Source organism: Protopterus annectens, chromosome 3.part0 (assembly GCF_019279795.1).
Source record: "Protopterus annectens isolate FY-2018-M chromosome 3.part0, PAN1.0, whole genome shotgun sequence".
In the NCBI taxonomy this organism is placed as follows: Eukaryota; Metazoa; Chordata; order Ceratodontiformes; family Protopteridae; genus Protopterus; species Protopterus annectens.
This window is the reverse complement of record NC_056731.1, coordinates 1,924,088,409-1,924,109,014: the sequence shown is the minus strand read 5'-3', so window position 1 is coordinate 1,924,109,014 and position 20,606 is coordinate 1,924,088,409. Positions and strand designations below refer to the sequence as shown.

The 20,606-nt window shown below is 37.5% G+C and overlaps 1 protein-coding gene and 1 non-coding gene across 2 annotated transcripts in view; both read right to left on the bottom strand.

Annotated features, from left to right (window-relative positions):
* TBRG4 (transforming growth factor beta regulator 4) overlaps positions 1–20,606 on the bottom strand; it is a 1,565,288-nt gene that overhangs the window by 685,863 nt on the left and 858,819 nt on the right. The gene's annotated exons all lie outside the window — the stretch shown is intronic.
* Positions 12,337–12,472, bottom strand: LOC122797493. The gene has a single exon (XR_006364170.1). It is a non-coding gene; the product is annotated as a small nucleolar RNA SNORA5 (small nucleolar RNA).

The window sequence follows — 20,606 nt, the reverse complement described above, 5'->3', positions numbered from 1 at the left end:
GATCGGCACTTGTGAAAACTGCATCTGCTTCGGGCTCCATGGCAGGAAAGACTGATGTAAGGGTGTCGGCTGCCTTACTTTACACTACTGATGACCTGACGTCAGTTCTCAAGCAACAGCAACCGACCCAGAAATACTGTGTGTCTGGTATACGGGCTGGCAGAGGGCTACCCTGGCAGGGATAATCCAAATGTGATGACTGCAACAGTGAAACATGAAGAACATCTTTCAAGTAATGTGGCAAGAGGTTGATACTGATGTAATGCCAACACAGTTGTGGATATATCCTTTACTCCTGTACACTGGCACTAGTATGCTTACTCTCCAGTCATCTGGGATACGTCTCTCTCTCCATATTGCTATGAGCACGCTCAGGACCCATTTCTCCCCATCTCATACAACATATTCATCATAGCTGCTAGGACTTCATCTGAGCCTGCTGCTTTCCCTGACTTCATTTTCATTAGTGCTGAGCTTACTTCTCCCAAGGTAGGCTTCTCCTCTTTCATTATAGGCTATGTCTGGGGAAGTACAGCTTCTGTGGGGTTTTCTTCATTCAGAAACTGCTGAAGTAGTCCTTCCATCTGACTTTGATTTCTTGTGGACTACTGAGCAGGTTGCTACTAGCATTTCTTATGGTGACTGGCTATCATCTTTACCTTTCTCTCATTGCATTGCACAGAATGTTGTTTGTCTAAAACCATCTCCCGAAAAACCCAACCTGATCCTGATCGACTAACTTTGGGAAATACTCTATCCAATGTAATAGAACCTTTGTAAAAAAAAAGTTTTGCATCCACATGCAGAGAGAAAGAATAGTTGTGTAAAATCTTACCATAACCATAGATGTCCTTTTCTTCTGCAGTGGATATAAAAAGTGCACACACCCCTGTTAAAATGCCAGGTTTTTGTGATATAAAAATGAGACCACAATACATCATTTCAAAACTTTTACCACGTTTAATGTGACCTATAACTTGTACAATTCAATTGAAAAACAAATATGTTAGGGGAAAAATATAAAAAAAACGTACAATACGCTGCAGAATGGTGGGTAATGTTAGCATACAAAAGGTGGGAACCTTCAGAAAGGTAATTAGATGGGAAAGGACTAGAATGGGCCTCCAAGGACCATCCTTCCTGGGAACCAGGAACATAGTGGAGTAAAATCCTTTCCTAACTTGGGAAGGAGGCACTTCCTGAATACTGCGTTGAGAAGGAAGGCTGGTATTACCTGGGGAAAAACATCCAATTGTTCTTTTGGAGGTTGTGGAATACCCCTGAAATGAGGAGGAGTTTTCCACACCATAAAATATCCATGTTGAACGATGGAAAGGACCCAAGAGTCCTGGGTAATCAGATTCCAAGCAGGGAGAGAGACAGCAAGATGAAGAGACAGAGGAGTTAATGGCCCTGGAGGCAGGTCGTCACAGAGGCCTGTCGTAAAGCCATAAAAGTGTTGAACAGGCCATGAGAAAAGGCCTGCCAATCAGGTGGTTGCTCCCGAGGAGCAGGAGAAATGTTTTGTTTTGAGGTTTTTCCTTTTTAGAACCTCCACGTGACGGAAGGTGGATGGGTCAGACGTCTGCCTGCACTCCACAATGTTGGTAGGATCATCCTCTTGCACGATGATCTGGGTAACAAGTCGTGGTTCTCCCCTTATGCCCAAGACAGGCGCCTACAAATCCCTCGAAGATGTGCTGGTAGGGTCCTTCACAGCCTCCACACTGGTACCCATCAAATGAACATCTACAGACTCTGGTACGGCCTCAACATCAGCCTCAAGAGCGACGTCCGGATCAGAGGGCGCAGTGGGTAAATCAGGCTGTGGCTCATCTGAAGGACCCAACACAGCTTCCATGTCACACGCAAGACGCTTAAGGTGCTGATTCTCAAGATATAACTTTAGGAAAGCTAAACGGCTACGAAGGGTTTTGGGTATGAATGCCTTACAGATAACAGGCAGTATGGTCGTGGTCTGGGCCTAGGCCAAACAAACAAAGCTTGTGAGAGTCCTTACGTGGAGTCTGCCCTCCACACTGACATTTGCCCTTCCTAGCTGACATGTAATCAAAGCAAAACACAGTAGTCAAAAAATTAAGGACCCCCCCCCCACGGGGTAATTATCTGTACCAAGGTTTGCAACTCGTCTGACAAATGATGACAGGAGCAGCTGATCGGACAGGCGGAAGAAAAGTTCTGAGGTTGGTACGTGCTGATGTCCTGTTTATATCCATCTCTTTAAGGCCAATATATGTTTGCTGATTGTGGCGTCGCACATACCACACAGTAGCAATAGACATTTGTATACTGGCCGGACGTACGAGTCAGCCAGTGGCAGACATCCTCATGTTATGAATACTCGAAAAGAAGGATGTCTCCAACAATCTGTTGAATACTCAAACCCCATTTACTTTCAGCAGCACTGACATCAGTGCTTCTGTCATGAGCTGTTATCATAATATTACTAAAGCCATCAACCACATACTGCCTTATCTCCAAGGCTACCAATTTGTAAAACTGCAGACACAGACCATCAGGACCCCCAACTTTCTTTTATCTCAAATATGTATGAACTCTCATACCAGTACTGACAGATGAATTTCTTTCTTTCTCCCGTCTGCTAATATTGCATCAACCCAATCTACAAAATATCCCCAAACCACTGATCTCCGAGAATAGCTTCTCAAAAAAGATCACAAAAATGTCTTTATTGCCCTAGAATTAATATCCTTTGTTCCCCTTAGTCTTCATTTTCTCTCTCTCTAACTCAGCTTCTTTTTCAGATCATTTAATATCCACACTAGTAATCTCTTGTCTAGGTCCCTCTTTGTCCACTAACACACTCACCTTCTACCTAGGTCTGCCTCAATTTGAGGCTCCTCTAACCTTTTTAACAGAGTCTTTAACATTTTGCAGCTTTTTCCACAAGATGCCTTCCTTCTACTCTCCTCTTTCAATCTTTATAACATAATTTTTCCGTCGTTAATCTTGTCACTTCTCATCCTATTCCTATATCCCATCACTTCCAATAGTTTATCCCTCCAAACAGCCTTTTATCTAATCCCACTCCCTTCTACCCACTCTGTCCACTGCATACCATGGCCTTCAAACAATTATTTGTCCAACCTACTTTCCAAGATTCCATTCCCACCTACTTCTATCCCCTTTCCACCTGCCATGTCACTGCCACCATAACTCAAAAGATTCTTTTCAAGTACACCCACTCTTCCCATCTCTCCCCATTGGAAACAGGCAAAAGCCCCACCCTATCAGCTCGCCTGCCATTCCATCTTTCAAATAAAAAACAAATTCATCTCCTGTATTCCAGCTTTCAATACCCTATGACCCCTATTTGTCTAGATCCAACCTTTACTCATTCCACATTAGGTTTCACCTATCATATTAATGTTGCAGCTACTTGTCAAACAAAAAACCTGGTTTATTTAGCAACTTGTACAAAATGTACAGCATTCTACATTGGATTAACTAAAAGAAGGTTAACTGTTCGTATATATGATCATTTATATGAAATAAAGAAAGAAATAGATACTAATGCATTAGCACAACATATAATAGAACATAAAGAACATAATTTTCTATTTAGGGTACTTGAAAAAATAAACTTAAATCCCAGGGGCGGAGATAATATAAATAATTTAGCCCTGGCAGAACTAAAGTGGATTTTAAAATTTAATGCTCATAGTTACCCAGGATTGAATACCTCAGTTTCTATTAAACCCATTTTAAATAATAGGAAACGCTAACATTATTGCACAATTATTACATATATACATTTTTTAGTTGTACGTTTCTTACTATTAGTAAATGTTCTTAAAATTATGATATAAGTTAAATAACTTAATATATATTTTCATAATAGTATTTTTATATTAATATTGGCTTAAAATTAGGCATCTATTACATGTCTTTCTACAATTTTAAATTTATATATATGTTTTTTATAATTCATATGTTTTGTTTCTTATAGGCAATTAATATATTTAGTTAAGTTTATATTTAATATTTATATGTTTTAACACACAGTTATATTCCTGGATCTATGTTATATTAAATTAAATCACACTATTTTTACCTAAATAGATCTTGTCTATTAGCTTTAAGGCATAGGAAGTATCCTGTTATATAAATTCTAACTATAATTAAGTTTATTCAAGATTTATTTATTTGTGTACTTTTAACTGTATGGTTTCATTTTTCAGCATTTTTTAGCATTGCTATATATTTTTCTACCTCATTGTTATTTATGCCCCACTGGGTACGTTTATGCTTCAAGTCATTAGCACATTTCATTAGACTTTGCTTCGGGCTCTATTTGGTCTGTGATATACTTTAAAAGTTATATGTCACTTGGTTTGAGCTCCGAGTTGTATCTTTTGATGTTTTAACAACATATTCTTATAGCAAGACTTAATTAAGTATGCAAAACTTTTAAAAATGATTTTATTTGTTTTTAAAAAGACATCGATAGAACTCACATTAACCATGTACCTATAATGGTGCTTTAAGTACAAATATATATTTTTAGTAATATTTTTAGAAATGCCTTATAGTAATCTGATGTATATTTTCAAATAATTCATTCTAAATAATTTATGTTAAATGAATGCAAGCTTCGGTTACGACGGTAACCATACAAACGTTTACTCAGTATTATATTCATTAGCATTTCGATGCATAAAGTTTTTATTGCCTTTTTCTAAACATAGACTAACTGTTGAACTACACTAAGTTCCTTAAATGTTTAAATGTTTACTTGTTTGTTTAGTTGTATTATCAATAGCAAACAAGTCCTTTTAGGGCTATACCTGTCAGCTTTCAGTTGCGCAGTGTTTTCAATGCTTTCATTTATTTTACCTAAATACAGAGTTATAGTTGAATTACATCAAGTTCCATGATAGTTTGTCTAACTCATTATTTACACAATCTAGTGTACATTTTAAATAATTTGTGTTAATGTATGTAAGCTCAGTTACGATGGTAACAGCATAAATGCTCACCCAGCTTTATTTCTATTAGTATTTTGATGCGCAAGGTTTCTTTTCTTTTGCCTTTTGTCTATACATGGATTAACTGTTGAACTGTACCAAGTTCCTTAAATGTTTAAATGTTTACTCGTTTGTTTAGATGCATTGGCAATCGCATATAAGCCCTTTAAGGGCTATACCTGTCAACTTTCAGTGCGCAGTGTTCTCATTGCATTTATTAATTTCACCGAAGCATAGAGTTATAGCTGAACCACATTAAGTTCTATGATTGTTTGTTTGTTTAACTCATCATATATACATATATTTACACTTTTAATTCATAAATCGTAATATGAGTCATGTTCAAGTTTTATTATTTTAGAATTTGTATTCATTACTAATGAAAGCATTGCTTCCGGTAGTTTGTCAGTTGGTTTTGGAAGTTCAAGCATTGCTGCTTTAAATGGTTAATGAGGTACCTAATTACATAGGGCTTGGTTTTAATTTATATAATTTATGTAGTATATAAGCACTGTATTATAGAGTTTTCATTTGTCTGATGAAGCGTGGCTGTGACCACGCGAAAGCGCTTACCCTTCAATTATACTTGTCACAATAAAGAAGAGTTTTACTTTTGCTACGGCTGCCAATAATTTCTTTGAACTGTGGATTTGGGAAGTTTGTTAAACAGAAACCGCTCAGTATTTCAACTTCATTGCGGTGAGATCAGGTTTCTGCTTTTCGCATTTGTACTTGTTTGTGTTACCTGACCTCTTGGAGCTGCAGTTACCTCTTGGTTTTTTCTGCTTTTTCTGTGTGGTAACTGCTCTACGCGATGGATTCCACCAATGTAGAATTAGACTACAGACCAGAGTCGAGGGAATTTTCAGCTATACCAGAAGGATTGCTGCATCACGTCGCTAACCCTTTATTGGCTTTGGAATTAGGTGGGCCAGTTAACATTCCTGCTTCCACCTTACCTGAAGAAAATCTTGCTGACTTCAACTTGGTTGTGAAAGAATTTGAAGATAAGCTTTACCTTTTACAAAGGTACGCCTGGCAAAGGCAACACCTTGAAGCATCCATACATCATAGAATCGTACCCCGAGGAATGCGTGTATTTTGCATGCCATCTTATGGAACTAATCATCCGGTGCTCTTGAAAAAGTGGCAGGACCTAAATATTGAACAAGGATTCAGGTACATGTCACTTTTAAATGAATATTTTTTACCTCTTGAGACTAAGTTACGTACTGAAATAGACATAACTCACAAAAATTTAACTGACAAGTTTAAATCAGATTATGCTAAAAATAGACTGCAAACCATTTTCTCACAAGTGAATTCTTTCAGTGAGAAATTGAAACAAATCAAATTGAAAAAGTTGCAGAGGGACTTTAATGATTTTCAAACTGGTCAGATTTTTGTCTGGCCCAGACACAATAATGCACAAACTCAATCGCAAAGGCCAGCTTCTTTAACACATGCTAATGACAATGTTATAACTAGTGATGCTGCTTCTACACCTGTTGGTGTTTCAGCTCCGTCTACTTTACCCATAACTGATAATAATACTGCTCTACTCAGTGAGACGGAATTTCCTAGATTGACTGCTTACTCTGCAACACCACCTCCCAACCAACTAGCTTTTGCTAATATGCACAATGACATTCGTTTAGGCGCAAAACCTAAAGTGACTCAAGAAGCAAGTCGTTTTTTACCCTATCCCATAAAAACACAATATCAAGGGAGAGGGCGCTCTCTGAGCAGAGGGCCAAGAAAAAGGAAAAATTCAGAAGAGAGATACGGAACGAATCGAAGGCAAAGGATGTGACTGACATATTTGTTAATTTATCTAACTATGATTTGTGTATATCAGATGCTAGTTTGATTAACAAGGGCTTAAATTTCATACCAGCACAATGCAGTAACTTGGCTGATGTTTTATGTGAGTTACGTGTTTTTTGTAGAAATGTAGCCCTCAAAATGTTTTTTAAAAACACCTCTACAACAAATAATACTGAAACTTCACAATCTGAATATGTGTCACTAAGACAAAAGAGTAACTTTTCACCTCCCCTACCCTTCAGTATTGACTGTTTCCTAAAGGCATGTGAGAGAGATTTTTATAAACTCTTTTATACTAAGAAAAACAAAATAGCTTATGTTAATTTATCTTCTGGTGAAATGGCATCTTTAAAGAAGTTCAAACAATTTTCTGACATCACCTTTAGACCTGCAGACAAAGGTGGTGGTATTATAGTTATGAATACTACAGACTATGTTACTTTGATGTTAAATATGTTATCAGATCAAGAAACTTATTCCACCATCTCTCAGGAAAAAGTCTATTCTATTATAACTAATGTACATGCCACATTACATGACCTTCTAATGTGCCGACAAATTACACCAGAAGAATATAGGTACTTATACATTGAGTTCCCTACTACTCCTACAATAAAAGGCTTGCCCAAGATTCACAAACAGGTACATCCCATACCCCTTAGGCCTATAGTATCAGGCAATAATTGGGTAACTGCCACCATTTCGACAGCTCTTGAAAAATATCTTAGGCCTGTAGTTGACTCTGTTCCAACTCTGTTAAAAGACACCTATGATTTATTAAGCAGCCTTAAGGATGTAACACTTAATACTGGGACAGATGAGTATATGCTGATAACTTTAGATGTAAAAAATCTTTTTACGTCCATCCCCAATGATTTGGGTTTGGAAGCAATTAGAGAACTACTTGTAAGAGATACCAGCTTCTCCTCTGATAAAATTATACTAATTTGTCAGCTCTTGGATTTAGTGCTTAACAATAACATCTTTATGTTTGACAGCATGACGTATTTGCAGACATGGGGTGTAGCTATGGGCACCCCATGCGCAAATACGTATGCGAATTTAGTGGTCCTAAATTGGGAAAAAGAGCATTTGTTCACCAATCCTGCTTTTGACAAAATTAAGTTCTACAAACGTTTTGTAGATGATGTTCTCCTAATTTGGCAAGGTACCCTAGAGGATTTTACATGTTTCTTACACCATCTAGAAACTACCACTAGTTACTTGAAATTCACAGTGGAAGCATCCATGAAACAAGTTGTATTCCTGGATGTTACCTTGGCACTTACTGAGCAAGGAAAAATCACGTCCTCTATCTTCAGGAAACCTACTTGGACCAATACACTACTTCATTTCAGCAGCATGCATCCTAGGCATATGTTCCCAGGAATAGTTAAAAGCCAGTTTACTAGGCTGACCAGACTTTGCCAGGAAAATACTGTTTTAGAAAAAGAATCTGACCTGTTAGAGCAATTATTTTTAGATAGAGGATATAACTTTAAGCTTGTCAACTCCATTAAAAACAATACTATACATTTAACAGAACTCACACCACTCACTGTTAAGAAGTACACTTCCTTTAAACATAAAAATAGCAATGACAACATAAAAATACCATACATTTTAAAATACACTAGCGATGTAAAATGTTTGGAGACAGTTATACGGAATAACTGGAATATATTACAAACAGATTTTTTGGTATCTAATCTGGTGGGAAACTTTCCTTCTTTTTTATACAAAAACTGTTCCAACTTGAAGCAAATTCTATGTAAAGATTCTGTGCTAAATACTAAGAAATCTACCCAAGTAATGGGAACAGTTTCTTGTGGTTCTTGTACCAGGTGTAAAATGATTTGTCTAGATCCAACCTTTACTCATTCCACATTAGGTTTCACCTATCATATTAATGTTGCAGCTACTTGTCAAACAAAAAACCTGGTTTATTTAGCAACTTGTACAAAATGTACAGCATTCTACATTGGATTAACTAAAAGAAGGTTAACTGATCGTATATATGATCATTTATATGAAATAAAGAAAGAAATAGATACTAATGCATTAGCACAACATATAATAGAACATAAAGAACATAATTTTCTATTTAGGGTACTTGAAAAATAAACTTAAATCCCAGGGGCGGAGATAATATAAATAATTTAGCCCTGGCAGAACTAAAGTGGATTTTAAAATTTAATGCTCATAGTTACCCAGGATTGAATACCTCAGTTTCTATTAAACCCATTTTAAATAATAGGAAACGCTAACATTATTGCACAATTATTACATATATACATTTTTAGTTGTACGTTTCTTACTATTAGTAAATGTTCTTAAAATTATGATATAAGTTAAATAACTTAATATATATTTTAATAATAGTATTTTTATATTAATATTGGCTTAAAATTAGGCATCTTTTACATGTCATTCTACAATTTTAAATTTATATATATGTTTTTTATAATTCATATGTTTTGTTTCTTATAGGCAATTAATATATTTAGTTAAGTTTATATTTAATATTTATATGTTTTAACACACAGTTATATTCCTGGATCTATGTTATATTAAATTAAATCACACTATTTTTTACCTAAATAGATCTTGTCTATTAGCTTTAAGGGATAGGAAGTATCCTGTTATATAAATTCTAACTATAATTAAGTTTATTCAAGATTTATTTATTTGTGTACTTTTAACTGTATGGTTTCATTTTTCAGCATTTTTTAGCATTGCTATATATATTTTTCTACTTCATTGTTATTTGTGCCCCACTGGGTACGTTTATGCTTCAAGTCATTAGCACATTTCATTAGACTTTGCTTCGGGCTCTATTTGGTCTGTGATATACTTCAAAAGTTATATGTCACTTGGTTTGAGCTCCGAGTTGTATCTTTTGATGTTTTAACAACATATTCTTATAGCAAGACTTAATTAAGTATGCAAAACTTTTAAAAATGATTTTATTTGTTTTTAAAAAGACATCGGTAGAACTCACATTAACCATGTACCTATAATGGTGCTTTAAGTACAAATATATATTTTTAGTAATATTTTTAGAAATGCCTTATAGTAATCTGATGTATATTTTCAAATAATTCATTCTAAATAATTTATGTTAAATGAATGCAAGCTTCGGTTACGACGGTAACCATACAAACGTTTACTCAGTATTATATTCATTAGCATTTCGATGCATAAAGTTTTTATTGCCTTTTTCTAAACATAGACTAACTGTTGAACTACACTAAGTTCCTTAAATGTTTAAATGTTTACTTGTTTGTTTAGTTGTATTATCAATAGCAAACAAGTCCTTTTAGGGCTATACCTGTCAGCTTTCAGTTGCGCAGTGTTTTCAATGCTTTCATTTATTTTACCTAAATACAGAGTTATAGTTGAATTACATCAAGTTCCATGATAGTTTGTCTAACTCATTATTTACACAATCTAGTGTACATTTTAAATAATTTGTGTTAATGTATGTAAGCTCCGGTTACGATGGTAACAGCATAAATGCTCACCCAGCTTTATTTCTATTAGTATTTTGATGCGCAAGGTTTCTTTTCTTTTGCCTTTTGTCTATACATGGATTAACTGTTGAACTGTACCAAGTTCCTTAAATGTTTAAATGTTTACTCGTTTGTTTAGATGCATTGGCAATCGCATATAAGCCCTTTAAGGGCTATACCTGTCAACTTTCAGTGCGCAGTGTTCTCATTGCATTTATTAATTTCACCGAAGCATAGAGTTATAGCTGAACCACATTAAGTTCTATGATTGTTTGTTTGTTTAACTCATCATATATACATATATTTACACTTTTAATTCATAAATCGTAATATGAGTCATGTTCAAGTTTTATTATTTTAGAATTTGTATTCATTACTAATGAAAGCATTGCTTCCGATAGTTTGTCAGTTGGTTTTGGAAGTTCAAGCATTGCTGCTTTAAATGGTTAATGAGGTACCTAATTACATAGGGCTTGGTTTTAATTTATATAATTTATGTAGTATATAAGCACTGTATTATAGAGTTTTCATTTGTCTGATGAAGCGTGGCTGTGACCACGCGAAAGCGCTTACCCTTCAATTATACTTGTCACAATAAAGAAGAGTTTTACTTTTGCTACGGCTGCCAATAATTTCTTTGAACTGTGGATTTGGGAAGTTTGTTAAACAGAAACCGCTCAGTATTTCAACTTCATTGCGGTGAGATCAGGTTTCTGCTTTTCGCACCCTATGACCCCTCTTGTAAAACTTCACTACACTAAACAATACACCGAAAGAATATTCCATCACAAAGTTTAAATCGCCATCTTTAGTCTATCCCTATCCTTTTTGAGGTCCTTAAATGCCCCTAAAATGCATACCATCTCATCACTTGAGCCGTAATAGACATCCAGAAAAATCCCCCCACTTGCACTTCACTACGGCCCATTTTCTATAACCCTGAAACCTTCACTTTTTTTCACTCAAGGGCTGCCTCACATCAATATAACTGCTCCTCACTTCTTTCACTTTATATCAAGCTTAATCCAGTCAAACAAGGCCTTACTTCTGCATTTCTCCATCTCTCATCTTCTTAACTTCAAGTCCTAAAAAATACCAATCCAAAATCACCCTCCTCACTTTGCCCAAGACTCACTCACTCTCTCTTTCTCTCTCAGTGGAATGTTCATTCCTCCTGTATTCCAAGTAGCAAGTCTTGCTCTCCTCCCTCATATCATCTTTCAGGAACCCTTGCTGACCACCCAGAACTAAGCTGTAATTAGGTCCACCAACACACAACATCCCCCCCAACCAGAGATAAACTTCAGGACTACAGCAGTTATAGAACTAATGCCCTTTGCCCCCCCACCACCAGAAAATGTTCAACTCAGATGCCCACATACAACAACTTAATGATGAAGTCCAACACTAACTCCTCAAGAAAATTCAACAATTCCTGAATCCCAATGCCACATCACTCCCCATGAGGTATGGCACTATTTGAATTGCAGCTTCCCGCATCACTTCACTGTTTAATTTATGGACTACAGTTCATTCTAGTATGTGTTTGTCAAATTCCAGAGCTACAGGTTTGCTCATTTCTGGTGTTTGTCAGATTCCCGAGTACCAAGTTAATGAAGTGTTACATAATATAAAATACCTTAGAGAGGCCAGTCATGCATGGTAATATTTTGAATGGAATTTAAAAAAACAGCATCTCAAACAATCTGTGTGCATGGGAAGGCAACAAAAGTACCTCTTGGTTTAAACTTCTAGGTGGAATAAACATGCAAGCACAACACTTGTTCATTCTGACGGCTACCAAAAGGAAGAGCACCTCCTTATTCAACAAGCTTTTCTTGACACTGCTGGATCAGTAAGGCAGCCTCAACTATATGCATGACAGACATCTCAGAATATCTTATGTTTAAATAACAGCAAGATCCTTTTCTGCTTTTCCAGTGATCGTCTCCCATAAATTAATTACTGTACATTTTCTGACCTGGATAACATGTCTGCAGAACTTTACTTATCCCCAGCACCCAATGACGTGGATACAGGGCCCACGAACTGCAAGTTTACTGTAGCAGCTATTTAGGCCAGTAAGTACCATGGAAAAGTACCTCTGAATTTGACAAGGCTGCACCAGACTGGAAATGCTCCAAATCAAAGGCAGAAAGAGATTAATTATGACAACTTATGTTTCACTTTTTTAAACAAATGTTTTTCATTCACTAACATACTAAACAATGCAAACCACTAAACCGTAGTGTGCCAACAAGTAGCAATGACGATGCTACCTGCCACTTACCAAGTATCGCAATACGGGCCTACTGCAAGCTCAAACAAAAGTGACAGCTTAATGCTGTATGAACTTGTATACACATTTAGAAAATCAGTTTTGAGCTTACAAGACAATAGCGGAATTCAGCAAGCAGTAATCATATGCAACCCAGTTACTATCACAGATGAAATTGTCAACAACAGCCAGAAAAGTAGCAGGATAGTACATGAAGTTGCTCCCACTGGTCCAGCTTCTTTAGCAGTTTCCCTCATTAAACTGTTGGAATTGTCTGACAAACCCAACAGGGAAGAGACAGATCAGTACTAACATGCAGAGGCAAACAAAGCAAGAGAACAGCCCTATGGAGCAAGAATATCTCAAACCCTTAAAATGTTTCAACACATGCCTATGACAACCATAAATTCCACTCAAGCTGCTATTAACTCTACACATTGTTTGGTAACATCAAGTACCACTTGCCACATCAGTCTCTCTCCAAAACAGTAACTTCTCAAATAGAAAAAGAAGAAAATGTTTACACTGTTAGGGAAATCTAGACAGACAAAATATCAACTAGAACTTCACTGCTTCTCACATTGGGTAACTGCAAAACACGTAGTACACGATCTATGCCGTTTCACATGGGAAATGCAATAAAACATTCTTCAGCTATACCAAAACAGCCATGGCTGTGTCCACAAAGACCTTATCCGTTATGCCAACCCCTCCTTACATGTAGTTCCTAGACTTAGTCCACGGGACCACTAAAGGTCCTGGCCCACATTCTTAGTTGCCACTAAGCACTGTCTAGTTAAGTGACTTGCTCAAGGCCACACAGCAGGCATGTAGGCTGAGAGAATCAAATCATGTACCCCTAAAACTACATCTCATAGCCTTAACTTTCTGTGTCAAATGCCACTTCACAGAATATATCAAACGCACACTCATTAAATGTTCAGTATATGCAGTAAGTTCATCTTGGTTTTGGTCATCATGTTTAGGTCAGATTTCATGGTCACTTGACCACATACGACAAAAGTGAAACTGGAGAACTGTCTGGACCAAACACTCTGACAAACCTAGTTGGTACTTCCTTTGGTAGAAAGTACTTGTGGCAGATGATGTTCCACTAAACACTGCTTCAAACCCTTTTCCTTACTGATAATCTTACTGAAATCCTAATGCTCCATTAAAATGGCATCATATCCTGCACACAAAGACATACTGCTGCACTTCTGCCTTAACCTGCCTTTTTGTGGCCCTCCAGTATACACCCTGGGTAACATGAATGTAGATTTCTGCTTATACTTTGAACCCAGAGATGTAGGTATGTATCTTAGGGGACTATAAGTTATTAAACCAAAGACCTTCTCTTTACTGTCATTTTCCATAGTCACTACTGAAAACTGACGAAACCTAACAACGATATAAAAGTTCTATATTAAAGCATGATGAACAACAAAACTTTTACTTATTTACCTCATATAAATGGGAATTTAACAGGTAAGTGAGAAATAAGAGAGCACAGAGAGATAAAGGTGTTGCCAAATGTAAATGGTTATCGTGTGTGTGTGCACGCGTGTATTATGTATTTATAAACATTTTGAAAAGATTTCTAAACAATCTGAAGATGAAAGCCACTAAAAAATCTCACTCCTTGGGATCATGCTAAAGCTTGATGGAGGCAACAAGATCTGAAGAGGCTAGACAGCACATAGGCATTATAAGAAATGGGAGATGCTCACACTAATGACAGGTTCACTGTTGCAAGGAGAAGTGTTTTTAATTGAATAGTTTATAGTATACAAACAAGACTGACCTGAATCTGTAGATATTAGTGTACATTCACAGCTACAGTAAAATAGTACTTTTGTCACATAAGGCCTGAAGTCTGGCCCGTCTTCCACAACTTTTCACCATTCTTCCTCTTCCTGGAGAAGCAGACATTCTTCACCCAGGACATCAAGAAGTTTGTGGTGTAAGAGGGATGTCTGACTGTGGCATCTAAAGATCTTTCGAGCCCCTGTCAGTTCTGGAGGATTGGGCTGACACCAGAGCAGGAGACACAAAGGTGGAAAATGCCTCCAAGAATAAAAGCACAACTAGAATGACCCTACACAACTAGAATGACCCTACAGTTCTCTCTCCACAGAGTAGGTAAACCTGAAGAAGGAATCTGGAGAGGGTAAGAGAGACAGGGAGAGTATGGAGATCAGCGACAACTACCAACTTCAATTCCAGGATGGTTACAGGAAGGAGAGAGAGAGAGAGGCACACATTGGAAACACAACAACAGTGAGCCTGCTCAACCATGAACAATTATGGTAAATTCTGAAAACATCTGTATTGCATTCTTTGTAATGTTCACTGCTGCAGCAGTTATAACACACGTGAAGTTTTTCAGGGCTTATGGACAACTGAGAGGCTTGGCCATGAGTAGGTATCTGTTGCGGCAGTCCCTGAGAAATATCACTTGCAAACATTACCCTGAATATAGATGTAATGTCCAAATAATAGTGCTTGAAGTTGTGGACAGATGGCCAGGAGCTGCTTCAAAGGTGACCTATGTGTAGACTCCTCCGATGAAGGCAGTAGTGGCTGCTACGGCTCTTGCAGAGTGGCATTAACATGCCCTCGTATTCTTTTACCATGAAAAGAGCAACATGTGAAGATGCAGTGAGACAGACATTTAAATATGGTCTCGTTATTGACAGCCCTGCCCTCCCTACCCTTTGCAGCTACAAATAACTGTTCTACTTTCATTGCTGCTTTAGACCTTTTATGGTATAATCTCAGTTGCCAGTGAACATTCAGGGAATGTGAGACTCTTTTCCCCATTGTTTTGTGAAGCAGCCTTATTTAAAGAGACTTTTGCCAACCTTCTGGTCATGAAAGTGGAACAGGTACACAGTTATCCAGTCCGTATGGAGGATGAAAAAGGGTTTTCTGCACATGATGGCCTGCAGTTCTGATACCAGTCTGCTAGATGAATGACCACTTACAAAAAAAAAAAAAGCAACATTCCATTATCTGAGGGTTGCTGCAGCTACTAGCTCAAAGGGCGTCAAAGTTAACACATCTCTAATCTGAGATTACTTGACCTTCTTAAAGAGCCTCAGATACAAGACCCGCTTGAGGAAATGGTCTACTGGCAACAAGAAATAAAGAGGTAATCTCAAGGTAGGTAAACAGATATACGTTTAGTGTAAGAATGCTGATTTGTAAATCCCCAACAGATATCTGTAGAGAAAGTATTCTGGTTTGGATCCAAGATCTCTCTAAGGCACCAAACCAAGAACCTTTTCCATTTTGCTAGTTGAGATTTCTTTCTTTTTTTTTGCATTTGGACTCCTAACCTTCCTTGAGATAGAAATCACAGACTCTGAAAATGTGTTTAGTGGAGATGAGAGCTTGATCAGCCAAACTGTCAAACTTGCATGTTCAGGATGGGATGTATGCATGAACCCTTGTTTTGGTTCAAGAGTTCGCATGCTGAGGAAGCAGAACAGGCTCTGTCCTTACCGTACTCAGTAGAAGGTAGAACCAGTGCTGTATCAGCCAAATGGGGGTTGACCTGTTTCCTCTATCTTCTGCATTAACCAGAGGAGAAAGGAGATTGGATTAAAGTAGAAAAACAGATATGTTCGGCCATCTGAGAAAACATCTACTTACAAAGACTGAAGATGCAAAAACCAAACGGCTGCAGGTACACTGAGGTGCCCAAAACACACAACAGCAGCAAAAGTAAATTAAGGCACCAAAGTTACACACTGGAAATAAGTCACTGTACTTTATTGCAGAAGATAAACGATAAGCACTTTCACAACTTAATGTTGCTTCATCAGACCACATCACTACAACTGATGCTTGGTTAAATAATAGGACAATTAGTATGACATCACAATTTAAAGAGATATTACTCCACTAACATAAGAACATATATCGATATCCATAAGAAAAGTGCATAAAATATATAGAAAGGTGTGTATTTAAACACAATAATATTTAAAAAAAGGGGGAATGTCATCCCTGATGGTTATTAAAATATATATATATATATATATATATATATATATATATATATATATATATGTGTGTGTGTGTGTGTGTGTGTGTGTACATATACACACACATTTTGTGCACATATAACCATAATAGTACAATAAAAAATATATTAAAAACTCATATTTAGTGTTTAAGGCGCCTTGCCTTAAGGCAAGGAACTAGTGAGGTGCAGCCATTCAAACCAGGATATCTATCTGCTTGTAATTTAGTGATCCATTGTTGTTCTAATTCTTCAGTGTGGTTCTTTACATCACCACCTCTGTTTGTCCTTACTATTTGTTGTAAGATTAAAAATTTAAAACAATGACTACTGTCTGTATTCAGGACATGATTAGCTAGAGCATTTGATTGCTTCTGGTTCCGCGTGTCCCTTATATGTTCTAACATTCTTTCTTTAAAGCTCCTATTTGTTTTGCCTACATAATAGGCATGGCATGCTTGGCAAAAACAAAAATAAACAACATCGGCACTTTTACAATCATAGTAATTCTTCGTATAAAGTTTAAAACATTTCACAGGATGAATGTACTCATTTTTAGTGTAGACATGCTGACAAGCAGCACAATTCCTGCATGGGAAGGTGCCCTGTCTGTTTGAGAGATTTTTTCTAAAAGACTGATGTTCTCTATTACAGAGCTGCTGCTTTAAAGACACGTTATTTCTAAATCTGAAGTTTGAGGTGTCACCAGCTGTGGAAACCAGACCTGGTATTTCATGTAATAAGCGCCAATTCTTTTTAATAATTTCCGTATACTTATTGATGTCACTTGCAAATCTAAACACTATTCTAAACGTATTTCTATCAATACTTGTATCATAAGATATACTTGTATCAGCACTATAAGAGCTCATGTATGGTTTACATCTTGTAGATCTCAATTTCCATGCATCTGCTATCACTCTAGTAATTTCTGAGCTACAATAGCCTCTTGTTTGAAATTCGTCTTGTAACTTATTTAAAGCAACTACTGCCTCTTCATCATTATTATGTAGGCGTAGGCTTCTATAGACTAAATAATAGTTCTTATCTACTTTAAATCAGTAAGGGTGACACTCACATCCAAGAAATCAACACATGTATCAGAAAAAGTAAAAGTAAACTTCAAAAAGTCTGTAGTACTATGCAGGTAATCAATGAAATTACTGATATTTTCACCATGCCCTTTCCACAAGACAAAAACATCATCCACGAAACGGACGTACCAGAGAATGTAGCCAAAAAATGGGTTAACATCTGACAAAACATATTGTTCTTCCCATCGTACTAGTGATAGATTGGCGTAGCTATTTGCACACGAAGTGCCCATAGCCACGCCAATCTTCTGTAGAAAAAATTGATCCTGAAAAGTTACAATGTTATTTTCAAGTATAATCTCCAATAGTGCACAGATTAGCATAATCTTATTAGTAATCAGCTTCTTATTCATATCGAGGAATTCTCTTATTCTATCAATACCCCAAACATTTGGAATACTAGTAAAAAGAGATTCAATGTCCATGGTAAGGAATACAAATTCTTCATCATTATCAATGGTTTCCATTCTATTTTGCAACTGCTGTAAAAACATTTTTGTGTCTCTAAGAACTGTATAACAACTATCCAAGAACTCATGTAAAATGCCTTATACATAAATAGATAGAGGCTCAGTGCACCATCCTGCTCCTGATACGATGGGGCGTAAAGGAGGAACCATGGGATGTTTATGGAGTCCATAAATCCTAGGAACTAGAGGTTTTTGTACTGAAAAATAATTGAATAAGGATTCATCAATTAATCCTGTAATCAGTAAATCAAACACTAAAAAAGACTATCAGTGATAGCAATTACAGCTGTTTTTGTCAGCATTTGATAGGTACAAGTATCTAATAGCAAAACCTTCATCTGGTTAACATATAAGTCTTTGTCCATTAATACAATTTTACCACCTTTATCTGCTTGTTTAATAATAAGAGAATGTAAATCCTGCACTTCATGTAGAGCCCTATATTCTTCTGTATTTAAATTATGAAAGGTGCAGCTTTGCGTACCAGGAGTATAAGCTTCATTAAAAGCATTTTCACAGATATCTAAAAATCTTTGCATGCCTGAAGGGGTGGGAGGTACAAAAGTGCTAGGTTTCTTGTATATATTTATATTGACATTTTCATTATTACGAAACACAATGCCAGACACACTCGTCATTGGTGACTCCATAGTCAGACACACTGACGTCCCGCTCACCAGATTGAGTAAGGAGAAGGTCACAGTAAGCTGCCTGTCGGGCGCTAGAATCCCCCACATAACGCAAGCACTCGGGTCTCTCAACAGCAGGTACAAGTACGACTCAGTCATTGTCCACGCTGGTGTGAACGACCTGAGACGTACCTCCCTGGACTACATGAAAAGAGACAGAGAGGAGCTCTCTGATTATGTAGCCCAGGCAGGTATGACCCTGACCTTGAGCAGTATCCTACCTTCACCAAGAATGATGCCACAATACAGAGATAAGATGATCAGCTTTAATAATTGGCTTAAACTCTGGTGTCATTCAAAGGGGATCCAATGTCTGTCTGCCTGGGATGACATGCTGGACAAGCCACGCTGTTTCTCTAAGGGACGGCTTGCAGCTGTCACGCCTGGGATTCCGGATATTGGCAAAGCCTCTTGCCACCCCCATAGTGCCTTTTTTAGGCAAGGCTCAAATTCTAAACCTACCACCCTAGAACACAAAAAAGGAAAAAAACTAAGGGTAATGCAGCTCAATGCCAGAAGTCTCAACCTCAAGATGGACGCACTCGAGGCCCTTCTCAGTATGGAGAACATCGATGTCTGTGCTGTGACTGAAACCTGGTTCAAGGCTCCTGAGAGCACCCCGGCACTATCAGGTTTTACCTCATATCATGCGTTCCGGCCCCAAAATCCGGACACCACCAAGAAAGGAGGGGGGTGTCCATATTCATCAAGGACACCCACACCTCAAGGTTGGTGGCAACGCACGATGCATCGGAGACCATCCAGGTGCAAGTAACCATAGGCAAGACTGCTCTGCAATTTGTAGCATGTTACAGGCCACCCTCTCAAACTCAGGAACCTCACATAGCTTTCCTGAAAACACTGGAGGGGATAAATGTATCTCCATACACCATCATACTAGGTGACTTCAACTACCCGAATATAGACTGGGATCACTACTCAAGCCCCAACACTCTAGCCCAAAGGTTCCTAGAGTTCATAAACTCAAATGCCATGTAACAACTAGTCACCATCCCCACAAGAGTTGAAAACATACTTGATCCCATCAACACGAACATGGGGTCACAATGTTCAACACCGGAAGTATACCCCTCACTGGTGAGATCAGATCATAAACTAATCTCACTGGAAGTCCACATCCCGCCCCAACCTGAGATAAAAAAGACCACAGTGAAGAACTTCTCAAAAGCAGACTTCACACTTCTAAAGACTAGTGTGGTCTCTTTTAAGGCCCCCGAGCCTGAGGAAACCATTACTCGAGCCGCTGAATCACTTACAAATGCCTTCTACCAGCACCTACAGGACTGCATGGATCAGGCAATCCCAAACAAAACAAAGACTCTTTGTACCAAAGGCAAGCGTCCAGTCTGGTGGACCCCAGCCATAAACAAGCTCTACAACAAAAGGAGGAAGCTACTACAAGATAGAGCAAAATCCCTAAAAGGTAAGACACCTTTGATCATTATAAGTAAAAAACTACGATCTCTCATAAAATCATCCAAGGCAAATTTTGAGAGAAAAATCGCTAAGGACTCAAAAGACAATCATAAGGCCTTCTTTAGCTATGTCAGAAACCTGGGAGGAAACTCCCAGATATGCTCAGAATTAGTTCAAAATGATGTAAAAATCACTGAACCTACAGACATTGCCAACATACTGGCTGACAGGTTCAGTGCAAACCCACCTCACGCTAAAAG